The sequence below is a fragment of the Podarcis muralis genome, chromosome 2, assembly GCF_964188315.1.
Source record: "Podarcis muralis chromosome 2, rPodMur119.hap1.1, whole genome shotgun sequence".
Taxonomy (NCBI): Eukaryota; Metazoa; Chordata; class Lepidosauria; order Squamata; family Lacertidae; genus Podarcis; species Podarcis muralis.
Genome location: NC_135656.1, coordinates 75,409 through 98,314, shown reverse-complemented (window position 1 = coordinate 98,314; position 22,906 = coordinate 75,409). Strand labels below are relative to the sequence as shown.

The 22,906-nt window shown below is 41.1% G+C and overlaps 2 long non-coding RNA genes across 4 annotated transcripts in view; both read right to left on the bottom strand.

Annotated features, from left to right (window-relative positions):
* LOC114589733 (uncharacterized) overlaps positions 1-22,906 on the bottom strand; it is a 66,086-nt gene that overhangs the window by 1,414 nt on the left and 41,766 nt on the right. The gene's annotated exons all lie outside the window — the stretch shown is intronic.
* Positions 207-8,673, bottom strand: LOC144324896 (uncharacterized). Its single transcript, XR_013391720.1, has 2 exons — positions 8,083-8,673; positions 207-1,826 (listed from the first exon to the last, which is right to left on the bottom strand). It is a non-coding gene; the product is annotated as an uncharacterized LOC144324896 (long non-coding RNA).

The following is a 22,906-nucleotide window of genomic DNA, read 5'->3' as shown; positions in this document are numbered from 1 at the left end:
TGGTGGCATGTCTTCATTTGCCTCTCCTCTGGTGGCGCCTCTTTCCGGTCACTCTGCCTTCATCCAAAATGGCCTCCTAGGACCCCTAGGACACGTGCACAGCAGCAACATCAACAATAAAAACAGCAGCAGCAGCAAACAAACATTTGTGAGCCAAAATGGCGACGGAGGTAGCAGCCTAGCCAGAACCTCCTGCCTTCAATTAAGCTTTTAATTAGGTTTTAGCCATCTTCTGGCCCTATGTTTATATTTTTAGTTGTCATTTTGTTTTCTTTGCTTTTAGCCTAATGGTTTATTGTTTTAATGTTTTATTATCTACTGTTTTAATGTTTTATTATCTACTGTTTTATGGCTCAATTCGATTTAGCGTAAGAAGGAACACTAAAGAAGGTAGACTGCAGTCTTTGCAACTAACACACAGCTTTCATCCATTGAACATAAGGTCCAGTCATGGCCGACTCTGAGATTGCGCACTCCTCTCGCTTTATTGGCCGAGGGAGCCGGCGTACAGCTTCCGGGTCATGTGGCCAGCATGACTAAGCCACATTTGGCAAACTAGAGCAGCGCACTGAAACACCATTTACCTTCCCGCTGGAGCAGTACCTATTTATCTTACTTGCACTTTGACATGCTTTCAAACTGCTAGGTTGGCAGGAGCAGGGACCGAGCAACGGGAGCTCACCCCGCTGCTAATTATGCCTGCTAGAAGGAAAAAACGAGGCATTAAGAGCCAAAACAGCATATCATATTTTTCACTCTGTAAGACGCACCAGACCACAAGTTTTTGGAGGAGGAAAACAAGAAAAAAAATATTCTGAATCTCAGAAGCCAGAACAGCAGGAGGGATCGCTGTGCGTGAAAGAAGCAATCCCTCTTGCTGTTCTGGCTTCTGGGATAGCTGCGCAGCCTGCATTCGCTCCATAAGACGCACACACATTTCCCCTTACTTTTTAGGTGGGAAAAAGTGAGTCTTATAGAGCAAAAAATACGGTAATTGGGACTCACAATTCCTCCAACGCAGAGAAGCGGCAGAAAGCCAACACCTTCATTCCTAGCTCGGAAACAGAGCAAATTGTGAGTAATGTTGCTGGGGGAACCCTCCCCCACTCTAAGAAGGAAGGAGATGATCCGACCCCTCCCCCCTTTCAAGGAGGGAAGGAGATGATTTCACCCAGAAAACAGGAGTAGGAGGGATCCCCCCCATCCCAAATGCTGACCCACCCATGTCTTTAGAACAAGACAAATAGAGGAACTTGTTTCCAGCAGATTCCAGATATATACCCTTACCAAGAGATTTATATGATGTCAGCAGAAACTATGGTCTAATTAGTTCTTCAAAGACTGAATGAAATTTTCACCAAAATAACTAATATAGAGGAATACTTGGATAATTGCCCTCCCTCTATAAATGCCCAAAGGGCTAAAAGGAGGATTAGACACAACTATGCCACCGAACTATCAGTACAAGTCATGGATGAAATAAAGCCTTGCCAGGTCCTCCAAGTGAACCAGATAATGCTTGAGATTCATCAAAATGAGTACAAGTGGATGAATCGCAGGTTAATTATGACGTCCTTATCTCAGCTTGTGACCTGCCATTACCAAAAAGTAGATCTAAAAAATTTCCATTTCCTGCCCAGCATAAGAAACATCACACACCTATTTATGACTTTTAGATTGCCAGCTCTTCCATCTCGACTTATGGAGATGAAAAACATTTTATGGCGGTCTCACCTTCTTTACCTGATAAGGGTTTTCAAGGATGAGACAGTGAGGCAGCCAGTCCCCGGCAGAGAACCAAAGCAAACGCCAATAAGAAACAATACCTGCACGAAGGAGGAAGATAAACCCGTGAGTTTGGAATTAGAAGAATTAGAAGAACTGAAGAGGAGATTATTGAGCATAAAGAGCATAAAATCTCAATTGAGCATAAAATCTCAATTCAAAACATAAGGACATTATAGCTCGGAACACTATATGCCCAATAGCCCTTCATCTCGAGGAAAGACGACTATGCAATTCCCTGATCTTTCCCCAAGCGATAGCGATGGAGAAGATGAACCTGGCAACTCTGACACTCTCATGGCAACAACTTCTAAAGAACTTCATGTCGCAGATAGATTGCTGAAACCAAGCACCCAGGCTATACTTGGGCCTTTGCCTAATACTCCTAAAACTTACAAGAATGACTCACCCAAAGGGTGAGATAGGACGGACGGAGTCTCTGAACATGAAGCGGCTCTCTGCTGGCTAGTGACCTCCATTTTACAGCACATGCCTCTTTAATACTCCCAAAGGCACAGAAAGAGTTAATAGCCTGGCTACCTTATGAGGGAGAGAGGGATTGACAGTTAGTGGACCAGTGTGGGGCTCCCCTCGCTACCTGGGGTGTGGCTGGATGGGTTTTACCTATTGGGGATGTTTGTCCTGCTGATTTTTCATCTCAATATCATACCTTTTCAATTTGGGAGACTTGGCCCAGGGATGTTATGTTATCATTCCTCTACAGGGGAGGCTAGCGTGGGGTCTGGGATTGCCACCGTCAAAGGGCAAGGGAGGTACGGCAGTGGGGGTAAATATTATCTATGAAGGATTTTGAGATGCGATGATGCTCGAACCCCTTCCAAGCTACGCCCCATCCCAAGGGACATGAGCAGGGATTATCCACCTCCGTCATTGGTGCTGTGCAATGCCAGGTCCATAGGCAATAAAACTGCCACCTTGCGAGACTTATCTCGCTGGGGGTTGACCTGGCTTGTGTGACAGAGACCTGGGTGCACGAAGGCGAAGTATTCACCTTTTATGAGATGTCACCACCAGGTTTCTCCATCCTCCACCAATCGGGGACTGTGGGTCGGGGGGGAGGGTTAGCGTTGTTAATCCAGAAGGATTGCTCTTTCAGGGCTCTGCCATCACCATCAATCTCCAGCATTAAATGTGCTGGCCTAGTGTGGGGCACAAAGGAGAGCTTGGCTGTCTGGCTGGTGTACCAACCACCAGTAGCCACCCTGTCAGGCCTGTTGGATGTGGTGGCAGGCTGGGTCTTGGAGGTTTTGGGGGACTTCAATGTCCATGCTGATGCCACCCCCTCCTCACAGGCTCTGGACCTGGTGTCTTCCATGGCAATATTAGGGCTCTCACCACATGCTGGATTTGATTTTTGGTGCGGGTATAGTATGATTTTTGGTGAGGATCATGTCCTCACTTGTGGAAGTGCCATGGTCTGATCACTACATTCTGAAAGCCAGGATTGACTTCCCGCCCCCACCCCGCTTGGGTGCTGAGCCTATTTGGGCTTGATGTATTGATGTAATGAGGCACAGGATAATGTAAAATTACAAAAGGGACAAGATAGGGTTGACCCCTGTCACTGTTATTGTTTATTTTAGTTACTGTTTATTTTATTGTTTATTGTATATTTGTATTAGAGACCCTGGCAAGGAACAAAAGATCTGATGAAGAAATAAAAGGTATAACAGATGGGTGCACAGCAAATAAAAGGAGATCATTTGCAGATGACCTTGTAGGAAACCTGTTGGCGAGTATACCAAATATACACAATATCTGAGGTCGGACAGGTGGCAGGATTCAAGTTAAATAAAAATAAAACAAACCTACTGGTGAAAAATATGACAGAACAAAATAAAAATGAGCTACAAGTAGCAACACAATTGATAATTGAGGGGAAAGGGGAAGGCATGGCTAACAGTCAAGAATATAAATATTTTTAAGGATAGGTATGTAACAACGTGGAAAGAGATAAAGAAATTACGGATGTCTGGGGAAGGATGAATTTATCACTTTGGGGAAGAATTTCAGTTATGAAAATGAATGTACAGTTGTCAGGGGTTCAGGGACAGAGGCACAGGTGAGGGAGGAGACGGAGAGCGAGGGGGAAGAATCCCAGGACAGCGAGGAAGAGGATGACAATGACTTGAGGGATTCCATGAGTCTTTCAAGTGAATCGGAGGATTCCCAGAAGGGGGCGCCTGTGGTCAGGCCAAGGGGAGTCACAGGGGGGACTCGTCAGGAGCAGGGGACCAGCGGGGGAACCCAAAGTGGGAGCTGGGAGTCGGGACCGGCTTCTCCGCCAGAGCGCAGTGAAGGGGGTGGAGATTCCAGAGTGACAGGGGAAGCAGGTCCGAAAGCAGAGAGGGAGGGGAGATCGGAGCAAGACATCGTCCCGGAAAGGGAGGGGAGTAGTGCAGGGAGTAGTGTAACTGTCAAGAGGAAGGTTAGAGGTTGCGAACGCGCGCCAAGTTCAAATGTGGAGGCGCGCGGAAGAACAGGGAGCCCGGAGGAGGAGCCAGGTCCCAAAGCACGCAGGAGGGGGGAAGAGCTGTCTGGGGATTCCGCGTCAGGGGAATCCAGGAGGGGCGAAACCCCAGGGGGCAGGAAGACCCTGCGGAAAAGGAAAGAAAGGAAGAGGTGGAGCAGCACAAGCCTCTTAAACTGGTGCAGAGGAGGGACTGACTCAGAGGGGACTTCAGCGGTCCAAGCATAACAGACGTGGGGCTGCGCGCCTCGGCTGTGGAGCGTACAATACACTGCAATAAACATCTTTGTATATAAACTGGACTTGGCGTTGGTCTCTTGTGAGCTGGGACCTGGGGCAGCCCTGACAACAGTATTGCCAAGAATGTTATTTTTATTTCAAACAATACCTGTGGTCAGTGGAGCTTCAAACAATGGCAAAAAGATGTATCTAAATTCATCTGGCAGGGGAAGAAACCAAAGATTAAATACAAACTATTAACAGATAGTAAAGAAAGAGGTGGCTTCTCTCTGCCGAATTTGAAATTATATTATGAGGTGTCATGTCCCTACTGGCTATAGGAATGGATAACTTTTTAAAAATACAGATATTCTAGACTATGAGGGTCATGATAGCAGATAGATGCACATCTAAGGTATGAGAAGACCAAAGTGCATAAATGGTTTTTGAAACATTTGGTAAAAAAAGCAATTTATGGGGAAAATATAAAAACTTGTTGGAGCAGAAGACATCATGGTGGCTTTCCCCAGGGAAGCGATATCCCTGAGAAAGACTAATGCAAAAAATGAATGGGCAACCTATAGAGAGTTGCTTATGGAAGTAGAGCAACAATTGAAATTGAAAAAGTTTTGAGGATATAAGACAGTAACAGACTGGTTGCAATATCAATTAAATGATGTGTTTAAAATAGATAAGAAAATTGGATTCAGTAAAGAAATTTCAAGGTTTGAAAAATCTTTAATGGAAAATAATGTGGTTACTTTCTAAAATGTATAAATTGTTGCTAAAGTGGCATACCAAAGATGAAAAAGTTAAATCGGTAATGATATATTTGGCACAAGATATTGGGCATAATATCCAATTTTCATCTTGGGAAAAATTATGGAGGGTTAGAACTGCTTCAAATGTTTGTTGGAAATGCAAAGAGAAAGAAATGTGGTGGACAAAAGCATTCTGAGAAATGATTTATAATAAATTGAAAAAAATGTTTAAAGTAACGTTTGCGAAAAATCCAGAGTCTTTTATTAGGTGTTAAATAGTGGGTAGACATAGCAGACAACACAGCAATTTCTCCAAAGCAGCTCTTTATTTGTAAGCTGGAACAGAACAGAATAGCAAACAGCTCAGCCGGCCTGCTTTTATAGGCAGCCGGCTGTCAACATTGTAGCAACAACAACCCAGGGTTTCCCGCCTAAAGTAACTGATGTGGATCTGTGTGAATACTATATACTATACACGATACTCCAGGTGGCCAGGGTGAGAACTTCAATACATAACACCAGGTATTTTAGGTGCAGAAATTCCAAAGGAGCAGAAATGACTATTTATGTAGGCGATGACAGCAGTGTGGATACTATTGCAAAGAAGATAAAGTCCTGAGCAGAGATGAATGGTTGATATGGCGAAATTGGAAATTGACTGGGAAAATCAGAAACCAGGAAGAGACTAAATTTAAGAAAGAATAGGAAAAAATTATATTGTATAAGCTACTAAAAACTTTAGCAGGATTTGAGAAATGCTTGTAATGTACAAAAAAAAATGGTAGAAAGATTATTTTTATATTAAAAAAAGAGGTAAAATAAGGGAAGCAGCTGGGGAGGGAGATTGATAATGGGAACCATGGAAGGGTGGAGGGGAGTCGAAGGATTCAGGGAATCCTAAATGATGATTAATGTCTGAATTTAAATTTGTTATGTAAAACTTAATAAAAATATGTTTTCATTTTAAAAAAGGATAATGTTCCAAGTATAATAATACTTTATTATAATAGTAAAAAAGGTAAAGGTACCCCTGCCCGTACGGGCCAGTCTTGCCAGACTCTAGGGTTGTGTGCCCATCTCACTCAAGAGGCCGGGGGCCAGCGCTGTCCGGAGACACTTCCGGGTCACGTGGCCAGCGTGACATCGCTGCTCTGGTGAGCCAGAGCCGCACACGGAAACGCCGTTTACCTTCCCGCTGGTAAGTGGTCCCTATTTATCTACTTGCACCCGGGGGTGCTTTCGAACTGCTAGGTTGGCAGGCGCTGGGACCGAACGACGGGAGCGCACCCCGCCGCAGGGATTCGAACTGCCGACCTTTCGATCGGCAAGCCCTAGGCTCTGAGGCTTTTACCCACAGCGCCACCTGCGTCCCATTTATTATAATAATAAAGTGCAAATATATAGATATAGCTAGCAGTATGCAGTAGAGCATACTGACCAAATTTGGTCAAATCCCAAACTCAATCAAACCAGTTCAAGGCACAGATCCACCTTCCCTGATAAGGGTTCCATGACAAATCTAAGCTCCAATTCCCTCCACACAAAGCAGCCCATCATATGCCCATCAAAGCACTTTGCCCATTCAGTGACCGGAATGGGATGCTCTATCCCATACCAATAGTCAACTGAGGGCCAGATAACAGTTGACCTTAACTGCATAGTTCTGTGCAGGTTTCTTTTCTTCATCCCTTCACAAACTGCAGATGCAGAGTTCCTGATTTAGTTTGCAAATTGAGCCTATAGGAGGACCTTGCTGTGGCCCTGGCCCCTGACTCTGGGGTTGCGGCACTCATCTCGCTTTACTGGCTGAGGGAGCCAGCGTTTGTCTGCAGACAGCTTCCGAGTCATGTGGACAGCATGACAAAGCCGCTTCTGGCGAACCAGAGCAGCACATGGAAACGCCATTTACCTTCCTGCCGGAGTGGTACCTATTTATCTACTTGCACTTGACGTGCTTTCAATCTGCTAGGTTGGCAGGAGCAGGGACCGAGCAATGGGAGCTCACCCTGTCGTGGGGATATGAACCACGGACCTTCTGATTGGCAAGCCCTAGGCCCTGTGGTTTAGACCACAGCACCATCCTTGTCCCAGTCCACCCTAACCTTATACCGTAACCCTAAACCCTACCCCCAACCTGACCCTAACTCCTAAACTGTAGGACACCCCTTACCCCCTAAACCACAGATACTTCTTGCACCATTAGGGTTAGGGTTGGGTTTGAGTTAGGGTTAGGGCCAGGGTTAGGGTAATGATTACAATCAGGGTTAGGGTTAAGTTAAGAGTTAGGTTTAAATTAGAATCAGGGTTAAGGTTAGGTTTAGGGTTAAATTAGGCTTAGGTTTAGGTTTAGGCTTAAGTTTGGGTTAGGGTTAAGGTTCGGCATAGGGTTGGGTTTAAGTTAATATTAGTGAGCGCTAGGGTGAGGGTTAGGTTTGAGTTAGGGTGAGCATTAAGGTTAAGGTTTGGGATAGGGTTGGGTTTGAGTAAGAGAAGAACAGCAGCAGGAGCAATATAATTATATTATTTATACTCCACCCATCTGGCTGCGTTTCCCAAGTCACTTGTGGCCACTTTCAATAAAAGGTAAAAACATGAGTGGATGCTCATGAATGCTCATGAATTTAGAAACTCTCAATTCCCATAGAATTCCCAAAGAAGACCTGGGAATTGTAGCTCTGAGCTTCTTTACAGAGGGTTGGACTAGATGACCCTTGGGTTCCCTTCCATCTCTACCATTCCCTCTCTACCATTCTAGGATGCTCCCTGTCTCTCTCTCTCTCTCTCGCTCACTCACACACTCACTCCTCCTTTTCATGGCAGTTTCACCTTTTTCTGCACTCCTAGCTCGGAAGGGCTGAAGAGGCTGCGCTGTCACCATGTTGGGCGCGGGCAGGGGTATCGGAAGGAGGGGCCGCCGGAGGAGAGGCAAGAGGACAGGAAGGGGAGGGAAATGGGCGAGGGCAGGGATACCGGAAGGAGGTTCCAACCGGAGGAGAGACGAGCGGAAAGGGAGGGGAAAGGGCGGAAGAGGCGCTGCGACGCTGGGCCAGCAGAGACGTGCCGAGCCAGGCTGGCCCTCTCTCTTTCTCCCAGCCGCTCTTTTCTCCCCCAGTGGCTTTCTTCTAGTGCCGCCATTTTGGGCTGTGCTGCCGCCATGTTGAGCGAGGTCAGGGGTACCGGAAGGAGGTGCCACAGGAGAGGCAAGAGGACAGGAAGGAGAGGGAACTGGGCGGAAGAGGCTGTGCTGCCGCCATGTTGGGCGAGGGCAGGAGTACCGGAAGGAGGTGCCAGCGGAGGAGAGGCAAGAGGACAGGAAGGGGAGGGGAAAGGGGGGAAGAGGCGCTGCGACGCTGGGCCAGCAGAGACGTGCCGAGCCAGGCTGGCCCTCTCTCTTTCTCCCAGCCGCTCTCTCTCGACCCCGCTCTCCCCAGGGTGCAGCCCTGCCCCCCGCCCCGCCCTCACCTGCCTTTCTCCCCCAGTGGCCTTCCTCTCGTGCCCCTTTGCGGAGGGATGGTGCGGGTGGGCTGCGGAAGCCAAACGGAGCCTCTCGTGGGCGAGGAACTGCAGCTTGCGGCCCCTGCCTAACGCGCGACCACAACAGCAACACGCGCGAAGGTGGGGGCCGGCCTTCTCGCTTGCAGGAGAGAGCGACTCTGCGCGCGCATAGAGTTCTGCGCATCTCATATATGCTTACACAGGAAGGGAGGTATTTTGTTAGAGCATTCAAAAAATATGATGTCATGCCTACCCATGGAAGTGACACAGTCCAGAATCAAGCTACCTGCTATTTGTGGGTGAATGAACAAAGAAAAGAAAAATCAAAGCTGATTCATCCACTTTCTATTGCGATGGAACCAAAACACCGATGCATGAAATGGGCTGATAACAAACATTTCACTCTGCGAATTCTTGGTGAATGTGCAAAAACACCAATTTGAAATAAGCACATAGTTTTATGATCTTTTTGTGTACATGGAACCCAAAACTCCTTTTTGCTTTGTTTGGGGCGATTCTGGTGCATACCCAAAAACCACGATGCGAATTGAAATAAGCCAAATCAAAGCTTATTCGTCTTCTTTCTACGCATATGGAAGCGAAAAGACGGTGTTTTGCTATTTTGGTCTCATTACATACTTTTTGCGATTTCTGGGTTAATGTTGCATTCACACCAAAGAACACAACTTGAAATAAGCGAAATCCAAGATTCTTCTTTCTATGTAGTTGGAATCCAAAATAATCTGTTTTGCCTTGTTTAGACTTATTACACTTTGCTTTGCTATTTGTGGGTGAATGAATAAATTAAGAAAAATCAAAGCTGATTTGTTCACTTTCTATTGCGAAAGTGCAAAACAGCTATGCATGAATTGGGCTGATAACAAACGTTTCACTCTGCGATTTCTTGGTGAATGTGCAAAAACACCGCAAAAACACCAATTTGAAATAAGCACATAGTTTTATGATCTTTTTGTGTAGATGGAACCCAAAACTCCTTTTTGCTTTGTTTGGGGCGATTCTGGTGCACACCCAAAAAACACCATGCGAATTGAAATAAGCCAAATGAAACCTTATTCGTCTTCTTTCTACGCATACGGAAGCGAAAAGACGGTGTTTTGCTATTTTGGTCTCATTACATACCTTTTGCGATTTCTGGGTTAATGTTGCATTAACACCAAAGAACACAACTTGAAATAAGCGAAATCCAAGATTCTTCTTTCTATGTACTTGGAATCCAAAATAACCTGTTTTGCCTTGTTTAGACTTATTACACTTTGCTATTTGTGGGTGAATAAATAAATTAAGAAAAATCAAAGCTGATTTGTCCACTTTCTATTGCGATAGAACCAGAACAGCTATGCATGAATTGGGCTGATAACCAACGTTTCACTGTGCGATTTCTTGGTGAATGTGCAAAAACACCGCAAAAAAACCAATTTGAAAGAAGCACATAGTTTTATGATCTTCTTTTTGTGTAGATGGAACCCAAAACTCCTTTTTGCTTTGGTTGGGGGCTACTCAGGTGCACACCCAAAAACAACCATGCGAATTGAAATAAGCCCAATCAAGGCTTATTCGTCTTTCTACGCATATGGAAGCGAAAAGACCGTGTTTTGTTATTTTGGTCTCATTACATACTTTTTGCGATTTCTGGGTTAATGTTGCATTAACACCAAAGAACACAACTTGGAATAAGCGAAATCCAAAATTCTTCTTTCTACGTACTTGGAACGCAAAACAACCTCTTTTGCATAGTTTAGACTTATTACACTTTGCTATTTGTGGGTGAATGAACAAAGAAAGAAAAATCAAAGCTGATTCGTCCACTTTCTATTGCGATGGAACCAAAACACCTATGCATGAATTGGGCTGATAACAAACATTTCAGTCGGCGATTTCTGGGTGAATGTGCATTCTAACCCCAAAAACACCAATTTGAAATAACCCCAATCAGAGCTTTAACATCTACTTTTATGCAGATGGAACCCAAAACTCCTTTTTGCTTTGGTTGGGGGCTACTCTGGTGCACACCCAAAAACCACCATGCGAATTGAAATAAGCCCAATCAAAGCTTATTCGTCTTTCTACGCATATGGAAGCGAAAAGACCATGTTTTGTTATTTTGGTCTCATTACATACTTTTTGCGATTTCTGGGTTAATGTTGCATTAACCCCAAAGAACACAACTTGAAATAAGCGAAATCCAAAATTCTTCTTTCTACGTACTTGGAACGCAAAACAACCTCTTTTGCATAGTTTAGACTTATTACACTTTGCTATTTGTGGGTGAATGAACAAAGAAAGAAAAATCAAAGCTGATTCGTCCACTTTCTATTGCGATGGAAAAAAAACACCTATGCATGAATTGGGCTGATAACAAACATTTCAGTCTGCGATTTCTGGGTGAATGTGCATTCTAACCCCAAAAAAACACCAATTTGAAATAACCCCAATCAGAGCTTTAACATCACTTTTATGCAGATGGAACCCAAACCTCCTTTTTGCTTTGGTTGGGGGTGATTCTGGTGCACACCCAAACAACACCATGCCAATTGAAATAAGCGCAATCATAGCTTATTCGTCTTCTTTCCACGCATATGGAAGTGAAAAGACGGTATTTTGTTATTTTGGTCTCATTACATACTTTTTGCGATTTCTGGGTTAATGTTGCATTAACACCAAAGAACACAACTTGAAATAAGCGAAATCCAAGATTCTTCTTTCTACGTACTTGGAATCCAAAACAACCTCTTTTGCATAGTTTAGACTTATTACACTTTGCTATTTGTGGGTGAATGAACAAAGAAAGAAAAATCAAAGCTGATTCGTCCACTTTCTATTGCGATGGAAACAAAACACCTATGCATGAATTGGGCTGATAACAAAGATTTCAGTGTGGGAATTCTGGGTGAATGTGCATTCTAACCCCAAAAACACCAATTTGAAATAACCCCAATCAGAGCTTTACCATCACTTTTATGCAGATGGAACCCAAAACGCCTTTTTGCTTTGGTTGGGGGTGATTCTGGTGCACACCCAAACAACACCATGCCAATTGAAATAAGCGCAATCATAGCTTATTCGTCTTCTTTCCACGCATATGGAAGTGAAAAGACGGTATTTTGTTATTTTGGTCTCATTACATACCTTTTGCGATTTCTGGGTTAATGTTGCATTAACACCAAAGAACACAACTTGAAATAAGCGAAATCCAAGATTCTTCTTTCTATGTAGTTGGAATCCAAAATAACCTGTTTTGCCTTGTTTAGACTTATTACACTTTGCTTTGCTATTTGTGGGTGAATAAATAAATTAAGAAAAATCAAATCTGATTTGTCAACTTTCTATTGCGATACAACCAAAACAGCTATGCATGAATTGGGCTGATAACAAACGTTTTACTCTGCGATTTCTTGGTGAATGTGCAAAAACACCGCAAAAACACCAATTTGAAAGAAGCACATAGTTTTATGATCTTCTTTTTGTGTAGATGGAACCCAAAACTCCTTTTTGCTTTGGTTGGGGGCTACTCTGGTGCACACCCAAAAACCACCATGCGAATTGAAATAAGCCCAATCAAAGCTTATTCGTCTTTCTACGCATATGGAAGCGAAAAGACCGTTTTTTTTTTTTATTTTGGTCTCATTACATACTTTTTGCGATTTCTGGGTTAATGTTGCATTAACACCAAAGAACACAACTTGGAATAAGCGAAATCCAAAATTCTTCTTTCTACGTACTTGGAACGCAAAACAACCTCTTTTGCATAGTTTAGACTTATTACACTTTGCTATTTGTGGGTGAATGAACAAAGAAAGAAAAATCAAAGCTGATTCGTCCACTTTCTATTGCGATGGAACCAAAACACCGATGCATGAATTGGGCTGATAACAAACATTTCAGTGCGATTTCTGGGTGAATGTGCATTCTAACCCCAAAAACACCAATTTGAAATAACCCCAATCAGAGCTTTAACATCACTTTTATGCAGATGGAACCCAAAACGCCTTTTTGCTTTGGTTGGGGGTGATTCTGGTGCACACCCAAACAACAGCATGCCAATTGAAATAAGCGCAAATAGCTTATTCGTCTTCTTTCCACGCATATGGAAGTGAAAAGACGGTATTTTGTTATTTTGGTCTCATTACATACCTTTTGCGATTTCTGGGTTAATGTTGCATTAACACAAAGAACACAACTTGAAATAAGCGAAATCCAAGATTCTTCTTTCTATGTAGTTGGAATCCAAAATAACCTGTTTTGCCTTGTTTAGACTTATTACACTTTGCTTTGCTATTTGTGGGTGAATAAATAAATTAAGAAAAATCAAAGCTGATTTGTCCACTTTCTATTGCGATACAACCAAAACAGCTATGCATGAATTGGGCTGATAACAAACGTTTCACTGCGATTTCTTGGTGAATGTGCAAAAACACCGCAAAAACACCAATTTGAAAGAAGCACATTGTCAGAGACTGCAGTCTCTGACACACATAGTTTTATGATCTTCTTTTTGTGTAGATGGAACCCAAAACTCCTTTTTGCTTTGGTTGGGGGCTACTCTGGTGCACACCCAAAAACAACCATGCGAATTGAAATAAGCCCAATCAAGGCTTATTCGTCTTTCTACGCATATGGAAGCGAAAAGACCGTGTTTTGTTATTTTGGTCTCATTACATACTTTTTGCGATTTCTGGGTTAATGTTGCATTAACACCAAAGAACACAACTTGAAATAAGCGAAATCCAAAATTCTTTCTATGTAGTTGGAACGCAAAACAACCTCTTTTGCATAGTTTAGACTTATTACACTTTGCTATTTGTGGGTGAATGAACAAAGAAAGAAAAATCAAAGCTGATTCGTCCACTTTCTATTGCGATGGAACCAAAACACCTATGCATGAATTGGGCTGATAACAAACATTTCAGTCTGCGATTTCTGGGTGAATGTGCATTCTAACCCCAAAAACACCAATTTGAAATAACCCCAATCAGAGCTTTAACATCTACTTTTATGCAGATGGAACCCAAAACGTCTTTTTGCTTTGGTTGGGGGCTACTCTGGTGCACACCCAAAAACCACCATGCGAATTGAAATAAGCCCAATCAAAGCTTATTCGTCTTTCTACGCATATGGAAGCGAAAAGACCATCTTTTGTTATTTTGGTCTCATTACATACTTTTTGCGATTTCTGGGTTAATGTTGCATTAACACCAAAGAACACAACTTGAAATAAGCGAAATCCAAAATTCTTCTTTCTATGTAGTTGGAACGCAAAACAACCTCTTTTGCATAGTTTAGACTTATTACACTTTTCTATTTGTGGGTGAATGAACAAAGAAAGAAAAATCAAAGCTGATTCGTCCACTTTCTATTGCGATGGAACCAAAACACCTATGCATGAATTGGGCTGATAACAAACATTTCAGTCGGCGATTTCTGGGTGAATGTGCATTCTAACCCCAAAAACACCAATTTGAAATAACCCCAATCAGAGCTTTAACATCTACTTTTAAGCAGATGGAACCCAAAACGCCTTTTTGCTTTGGTTGGGGGCTACTCTGGTGCACACCCAAAAACCACCATGCGAATTGAAATAAGCCCAATCAAAGCTTATTCGTCTTTCTACGCATATGGAAGCGAAAAGGCCATCTTTTGTTATTTTGGTCTCATTCATTCTTTTTGCGATTTCTGGGTTAATGTTGCATTAACACCAAAGAACACAACTTGAAATAAGCGAAATCCAAAATTCTTCTTTCTACGTACTTGGAACGCAAAACAACCTCTTTTGCATAGTTTAGACTTATTACACTTTGCTATTTGTGGGTGAATGAACAAAGAAAGAAAAATCAAAGCTGATTCATCCACTTTCTATTGCGATGGAAACAAAACACCTATGCATGAATTGGGCTGATAACAAAGATTTCAGTGTGGGATTTCTGGGTGAATGTGCATTCTAACCCCAAAAACACCAATTTGAAATAACCCCAATCAGAGCTTTAACATCTACTTTTATGCAGATGGAACCCAAAACGCCTTTTTGCTTTGGTTGGGGGTGATTCTGGTGCACACCCAAACAGCCCCATGCCAATTGAAATAAGCGCAATCATAGCTTATTCGTCTTCTTTCCACGCATATGGAAGTGAAAAGACGGTATTTTGTTATTTTGGTCTCATTACATACCTTTTGCGATTTCTGGGTTAATGTTGCATTAACACCAAAGAACACAACTTGAAATAAGCGAAATCCAAGATTCTTCTTTCTACGTACTTGGAATCCAAAACAACCTCTTTTGCATAGTTTAGACTTATTACACTTTGCTATTTGTGGGTGAATGAACAAAGAAAGAAAAATCAAAGCTGATTCGTCCACTTTCTATTGCGATGGAAACAAAACACCTATGCATGAATTGGGCTGATAACAAACATTTCAGTCTGCGATTTCTGGGTGAATGTGCATTCTAACCCCAAAAACACCAATTTGAAATAACCCCAATCAGAGCTTTAACATCTACTTTTATGCAGATGGAACCCAAAACGCCTTTTTGCTTTGTTTGGGGTGATTCTGGTGCACACCCAAATAACACCATGCCAATTGAAATAAGCGCAATCATAGCTTATTCGTCTTCTTTCAACGCATATGGAAGTGAAAAGACGGTATTTTGTTATTTTGGTCTCATTACATACCTTTTGCGATTTCTGGGTTAATGTTGCATTAACACCAAAGAACACAACTTGAAATAAGCGAAATCCAAGATTCTTCTATGTAGTTGGAATCCAAAATAACCTGTTTTGCCTTGTTTAGACTTATTACACTTTGCTTTGCTATTTGTGGGTGAATAAATAAATTAAGAAAAATCAAAGCTGATTTGTCCACTTTCTATTGCGATACAACCAAAACAGCTATGCATGAATTGGGCTGATAACAAACGTTTCACTGCGATTTCTTGGTGAATGTGCAAAAACACAGCAAAAACACCAATTTGAAAGAAGCACATAGTTTTATGATCTTCTTTTTGTGTAGATGGAACCCAAAACTCCTTTTTGCTTTGGTTGGGGGCTACTCTGGTGCACACCCAAAAACAACCATGCGAATTGAAATAAGCCCAATCAAGGCTTATTCGTCTTTCTACGCATATGGAAGCGAAAAGACCGTGTTTTGTTATTTTGGTCTCATTACATACTTTTTGCGATTTCTGGGTTAATGTAGCATTAACACCAAAGAACACAACTTGGAATAAGCAAAATCCAAAATTCTTCTTTCTACGTACTTGGAACGCAAAACAACCTCTTTTGCATAGTTTAGACTTATTACACTTTGCTATTTGTGGGTGAATGAACAAAGAAAGAAAAATCAAAGCTGATTCGTCCACTTTCTATTGCGATGGAACCAAAACACCTATGCATGAATTGGGCTGATAACAAACATTTCAGTCTGCGATTTCTGGGTGAATGTGCATTCTAACCCCAAAAACACCAATTTGAAATAACCCCAATCAGAGCTTTAACATCTACTTTTATGCAGATGGAACCCAAAACGCCTTTTTGCTTTGGTTGGGGGCTACTCTGGTGCACACCCAAAAACCACCATGCGAATTGAAATAAGCCCAATCAAAGCTTATTCGTCTTTCTACGCATATGGAAGCAAAAAGACCATGTTTTGTTATTTTGGTCTCATTACATACTTTTTGCGATTTCTGGGTTAATATTGCACTAACACCAAAGAACACAACTTGAAATAAGCGAAATCCAAAATTCTTCTTTCTACGTACTTGGAACGCAAAACAACCTCTTTTGCATAGTTTAGACTTATTACACTTTGCTATTTGTGGGTGAATGAACAAAGAAAGAAAAATCAGATTCGTCCACTTTCTATTGCGATGGAACCAAAACACCTATGCATGAATTGGGCTGATAAAGATTTCAGTGTGGGATTTCTGGGTGAATGTGCATTCTAACCCCAAAAACACCAATTTGAAATAACCCCAATCAGAGCTTTAATATGTACTATTATGCAGATGGCACCCAGAACGCCTTTCTGCTTTGGTTGGGGGTGATTCTGGTGCACACCCAAACAACACCATTCCAATTGAAATAAGCCCAATCATAGCTTATTCGTCTTCTTTCCACGCATATGGAAGTGAAAAGATGGTATTTTGTTATTTTGGTCTCATTACATACCTTTTGCGATTTCTGGGTTAATGTTGCATTAACACCAAAGAACACAACTTGAAATAAGCGAAATCCAAGATTCTTCTATGTAGTTGGAATCCAAAATAACCTGTTTTGCCTTGTTTAGACTTATTACACTTTGCTTTGCTATTTGTGGGTGAATAAATAAATTAAGAAAAATCAAAGCTGGTTTGTCCACTTTCTATTGCGATACAACCAAAACAGCTATGCATGAATTGGGCTGATAACAAACGTTTCACTGCGATTTCTTGGTGAATGTGCAAAAACACCGCAAAAACACCAATTTGAAAGAAGCACATTGTCAGAGACTGCAGTCTCTGACACACATAGTTTTATGATCTTCTTTTTGTGTAGATGGAACCCAAAACTCCTTTTTGCTTTGGTTGGGGGCTACTCTGGTGCACACCCAAAAACAACCATGCGAATTGAAATAAGCCCAATCAAGGCTTATTCGTCTTTCTACGCATATGGAAGCGAAAAGACCGTGTTTTGTTATTTTGGTCTCATTACATACTTTTTGCGATTTCTGGGTTAATGTTGCATTAACACCAAAGAACACAACTTGAAATAAGCGAAATCCAAAATTCTTCTTTCTATGTAGTTGGAACGCAAAACAACCTCTTTTGCATAGTTTAGACTTATTACACTTTGCTATTTGTGGGTGAATGAACAAAGAAAGAAAAATCAAAGCTGATTCGTCCACTTTCTATTGCGATGGAACCAAAACACCGATGCATGAATTGGGCTGATAACAAACATTTCAGTCTGCGATTTCTGGGTGAATGTGCATTCTAACCCCAAAAACACCAATTTGAAATAACCCCAATCAGAGCTTTAACATCTACTTTTATGCAGATGGAACCCAAAACGTCTTTTTGCTTTGGTTGGGGGCTACTCTGGTGCACACCCAAAAACCACCATGCGAATTGAAATAAGCCCAATCAAAGCTTATTCGTCTTTCTACGCATATGGAAGCGAAAAGACCATCTTTTGTTATTTTGGTCTCATTACATACTTTTTGCGATTTCTGGGTTAATGTTGCATTAACACCAAAGAACACAACTTGAAATAAGCGAAATCCAAAATTCTTCTTTCTATGTAGTTGGAACGCAAAACAACCTCTTTTGCATAGTTTAGACTTATTACACTTTGCTATTTGTGGGTGAATGAACAAAGAAAGAAAAATCAAAGCTGATTCGTCCACTTTCTATTGCGATGGAACCAAAACACCTATGCATGAATTGGGCTGATAACAAACATTTCAGTCGGCGATTTCTGGGTGAATGTGCATTCTAACCCCAAAAACACCAATTTGAAATAACCCCAATCAGAGCTTTAACATCTACTTTTAAGCAGATGGAACCCAAAACGCCTTTTTGCTTTGGTTGGGGGCTACTCTGGTGCACACCCAAAAACCACCATGCGAATTGAAATAAGCCCAATCAAAGCTTATTCGTCTTTCTACGCATATGGAAGCGAAAAGGCCATCTTTTGTTATTTTGGTCTCATTCATTCTTTTTGCGATTTCTGGGTTAATGTTGCATTAACACCAAAGAACACAACTTGAAATAAGCGAAATCCAAAATTCTTCTTTCTACGTACTTGGAACGCAAAACAACCTCTTTTGCATAGTTTAGACTTATTACACTTTGCTATTTGTGGGTGAATGAACAAAGAAAGAAAAATCAAAGCTGATTCATCCACTTTCTATTGCGATGGAAACAAAACACCTATGCATGAATTGGGCTGATAACAAAGATTTCAGTGTGGGATTTCTGGGTGAATGTGCATTCTAACCCCAAAAACACCAATTTGAAATAACCCCAATCAGAGCTTTAACATCTACTTTTAGGCAGATGGAACCCAAAACGCCTTTTTGCTTTGGTTGGGGGTGATTCTGGTGCACACCCAAACAGCACCATGCCAATTGAAATAAGCGCAATCATAGCTTATTCGTCTTCTTTCCACGCATATGGAAGTGAAAAGACGGTATTTTGTTATTTTGGTCTCATTACATACCTTTTGCGATTTCTGGGTTAATGTTGCATTAACACCAAAGAACACAACTTGAAATAAGCGAAATCCAAGATTCTTCTTTCTACGTACTTGGAATCCAAAACAACCTCTTTTGCATAGTTTAGACTTATTACACTTTGCTATTTGTGGGTGAATGAACAAAGAAAGAAAAATCAAAGCTGATTCGTCCACTTTCTATTGCGATGGAAACAAAACACCTATGCATGAATTGGGCTGATAACAAACATTTCAGTCTGCGATTTCTGGGTGAATGTGCATTCTAACCCCAAAAACACCAATTTGAAATAACCCCAATCAGAGCTTTAACATCTACTTTTATGCAGATGGAACCCAAAACGCCTTTTTGCTTTGTTTGGGGTGATTCTGGTGCACACCCAAATAACACCATGCCAATTGAAATAAGCGCAATCATAGCTTATTCGTCTTCTTTCAACGCATATGGAAGTGAAAAGACGGTATTTTGTTATTTTGGTCTCATTACATACCTTTTGCGATTTCTGGGTTAATGTTGCATTAACACCAAAGAACACAACTTGAAATAAGCGAAATCCAAGATTCTTCTATGTAGTTGGAATCCAAAATAACCTGTTTTGCCTTGTTTAGACTTATTACACTTTGCTTTGCTATTTGTGGGTGAATAAATAAATTAAGAAAAATCAAAGCTGATTTGTCCACTTTCTATTGCGATACAACCAAAACAGCTATGCATGAATTGGGCTGATAACAAACGTTTCACTGCGATTTCTTGGTGAATGTGCAAAAACACAGCAAAAACACCAATTTGAAAGAAGCACATAGTTTTATGATCTTCTTTTTGTGTAGATGGAACCCAAAACTCCTTTTTGCTTTGGTTGGGGGCTACTCTGGTGCACACCCAAAAACAACCATGCGAATTGAAATAAGCCCAATCAAGGCTTATTCGTCTTTCTACGCATATGGAAGCGAAAAGACCGTGTTTTGTTATTTTGGTCTCATTACATACTTTTTGCGATTTCTGGGTTAATGTAGCATTAACACCAAAGAACACAACTTGGAATAAGCAAAATCCAAAATTCTTCTTTCTACGTACTTGGAACGCAAAACAACCTCTTTTGCATAGTTTAGACTTATTACACTTTGCTATTTGTGGGTGAATGAACAAAGAAAGAAAAATCAAAGCTGATTCGTCCACTTTCTATTGCGATGGAACCAAAACACCTATGCATGAATTGGGCTGATAACAAACATTTCAGTCTGCGATTTCTGGGTGAATGTGCATTCTAACCCCAAAAACACCAATTTGAAATAACCCCAATCAGAGCTTTAACATCTACTTTTATGCAGATGGAACCCAAAACGCCTTTTTGCTTTGGTTGGGGGCTACTCTGGTGCACACCCAAAAACCACCATGCGAATTGAATTAAGCCCAATCAAAGCTTATTCGTCTTTCTACGCATATGGAAGCAAAAAGACCATGTTTTGTTATTTTGGTCTCATTACATACTTTTTGCGATTTCTGGGTTAATATTGCACTAACACCAAAGAACACAACTTGAAATAAGCGAAATCCAAAATTCTTCTTTCTACGTACTTGGAACGCAAAACAACCTCTTTTGCATAGTTTAGACTTATTACACTTTGCTATTTGTGGGTGAATGAACAAAGAAAGAAAAATCAGATTCGTCCACTTTCTATTGCCATGGAACCAAAACACCTATGCATGAATTGGGCTGATAAAGATTTCAGTGTGGGATTTCTGGGTGAATGTGCATTCTAACCCCAAAAACACCAATTTGAAATAACCCCAATCAGAGCTTTAATATGTACTATTATGCAGATGGCACCCAGAACGCCTTTCTGCTTTGGTTGGGGGTGATTCTGGTGCACACCCAAACAACACCATGCCAATTGAAATAAGCCCAATCATAGCTTATTCGTCTTCTTTCCACGCATATGGAAGTGAAAAGATGGTATTTTGTTATTTTGGTCTCATTACATACCTTTTGCGATTTCTGGGTTAATGTTGCATTAACACCAAAGAACACAACTTGAAATAAGCGAAATCCAAGATTCTTCTTTCTATGTAGTTGGAATCCAAAATAACCTGTTTTGCCGTGTTTAGACTTATTACACTTTGCTTTGCTATTTGTGGGTGAATGAACAAAGAAAGAAAAATCAAAGCTGATTTGTCCACTTTCTATTGCGATAGAACCAAAACAGCTATGCAGGAATTGGGCTGATAACAAACGTTTCACTGCGATTTCTTGGTGAATGTGCAAAAACACTGCAAAAACACCAATTTGAAATAAGCACATAGTTTTATGATATTTTTGTGTAGATGGAACCCAAAACTTTTTGCTTTGTTTGGGGCGATTCTGGTGCACACCCAAAAAACGCCATGCGAATTGAAATAAGCCAAATCAAACCTTATTCGTCTTCTTTCTACGGATATGGAAGCGAAAAGACGGTGTTTTGCTATTTTGGTCTCATTACATACTTTTTGCGATTTCTGGGCTAATGTTGCATTAACACCAAAGAACACAACTTGAAATAACCGAAATCCAAAGTTCTTCTTTCTACGTACTTGGAACACAAAACAACCTGTTTTGCGTAGTTTAGACTTATTACACTTTGCTTTGCTATTTGTTGGTGAATGAACAAAGAAAGAAAAATCAAAGCTGATTCATCCACCTTCTATTGCGATGGAACCAAAACACCGATGCATGAATTGGGCTGATAACAAACATTTCAGTCTGCGATTTCTGGGTGAATGTGCATTCTAACCCCAAAAACACCAATTTGAAATAACCCCAATCAGAGCTTTAACATCTACTTTTATGCAGATGGAACCCAAAACGCCTTTTTGCTTTGGTTGGGGGTGATTCTGGTGCACACCCAAACAACACCATTCCAATTGAAATAAGCCCAATCAAAGCTTATTCGTCTTCTTTCAACGCATGTGGAAGCGAAAAGACGGTGTTTTGTTATTTTGGTCTCATTACATACCTTTTGTGATTTCTGGGTTAATGTTGCATTAACACCAAAGAAAACAACTTGAAATAAGCGAAATCCAAGATTCTTCTTTCTATGTAGTTGGAATCCAAAATAACCTGTTTTGCCGTGTTTAGACTTATTACACTTTGCTTTGCTATTTGTGGGTGAATGAACAAAGAAAGAAAAATCAAAGCTGATTTGTCCACTTTCTATTGCGATAGAACCAAAACAGCTATGCAGGAATTGGGCTGATAACAAACGTTTCACTCTGCGATTTCTTGGTGAATGTGCAAAAACACTGCAAAAACATCAATTTGAAATAAGCACATAGTTTTATGATCTTTTTGTGTAGATGGAACCCAAAACTCCTTTTTGCTTTGTTTGGGGCGATTCTGGTGCACACCGAAAAAACACCATGCGAATTGAAATCAAACCTTATTCGTCTTCTTTCTACGCATATGAAAGTGAAAAGAGGGTGTTTTGTTATTTTGGTCTCATTACATACCTTTTGCGATTTCTGGGTTAATGTTGCATAAACACCAAAGAACACAACTTGAAATAAGCGAAATCCAAGATTCTTCTTTCTATGTAGTTGGAACGCAAAGCAACCTCTTTTGCCTAGTTTAGACTTATTACACTTTGCTTTGCTATTTGTGGGTGAATGAACACCGATAGCACAATTAAAGCTTGTTCGTCCTCTTTCTATTGAGATGGAACCAAAACACCTATGCTTGATTTGGGCTGATAACAAACATTTAACTCTGCGGTTTTTGGGTGAATGTGCATTCTATCCCCCAAAACAACAATTGGAAATAAGCCCATCATCTGATTATTATTATTATTATTATTATTATTATTATTATTTTGTAAACTTTAAAAAAAGAAGCCAGGGCCATTTGATAATGATCTGCCAAAATAAAAGTTAGCAACCAGAGGCAGCTAGCTTTAATGGT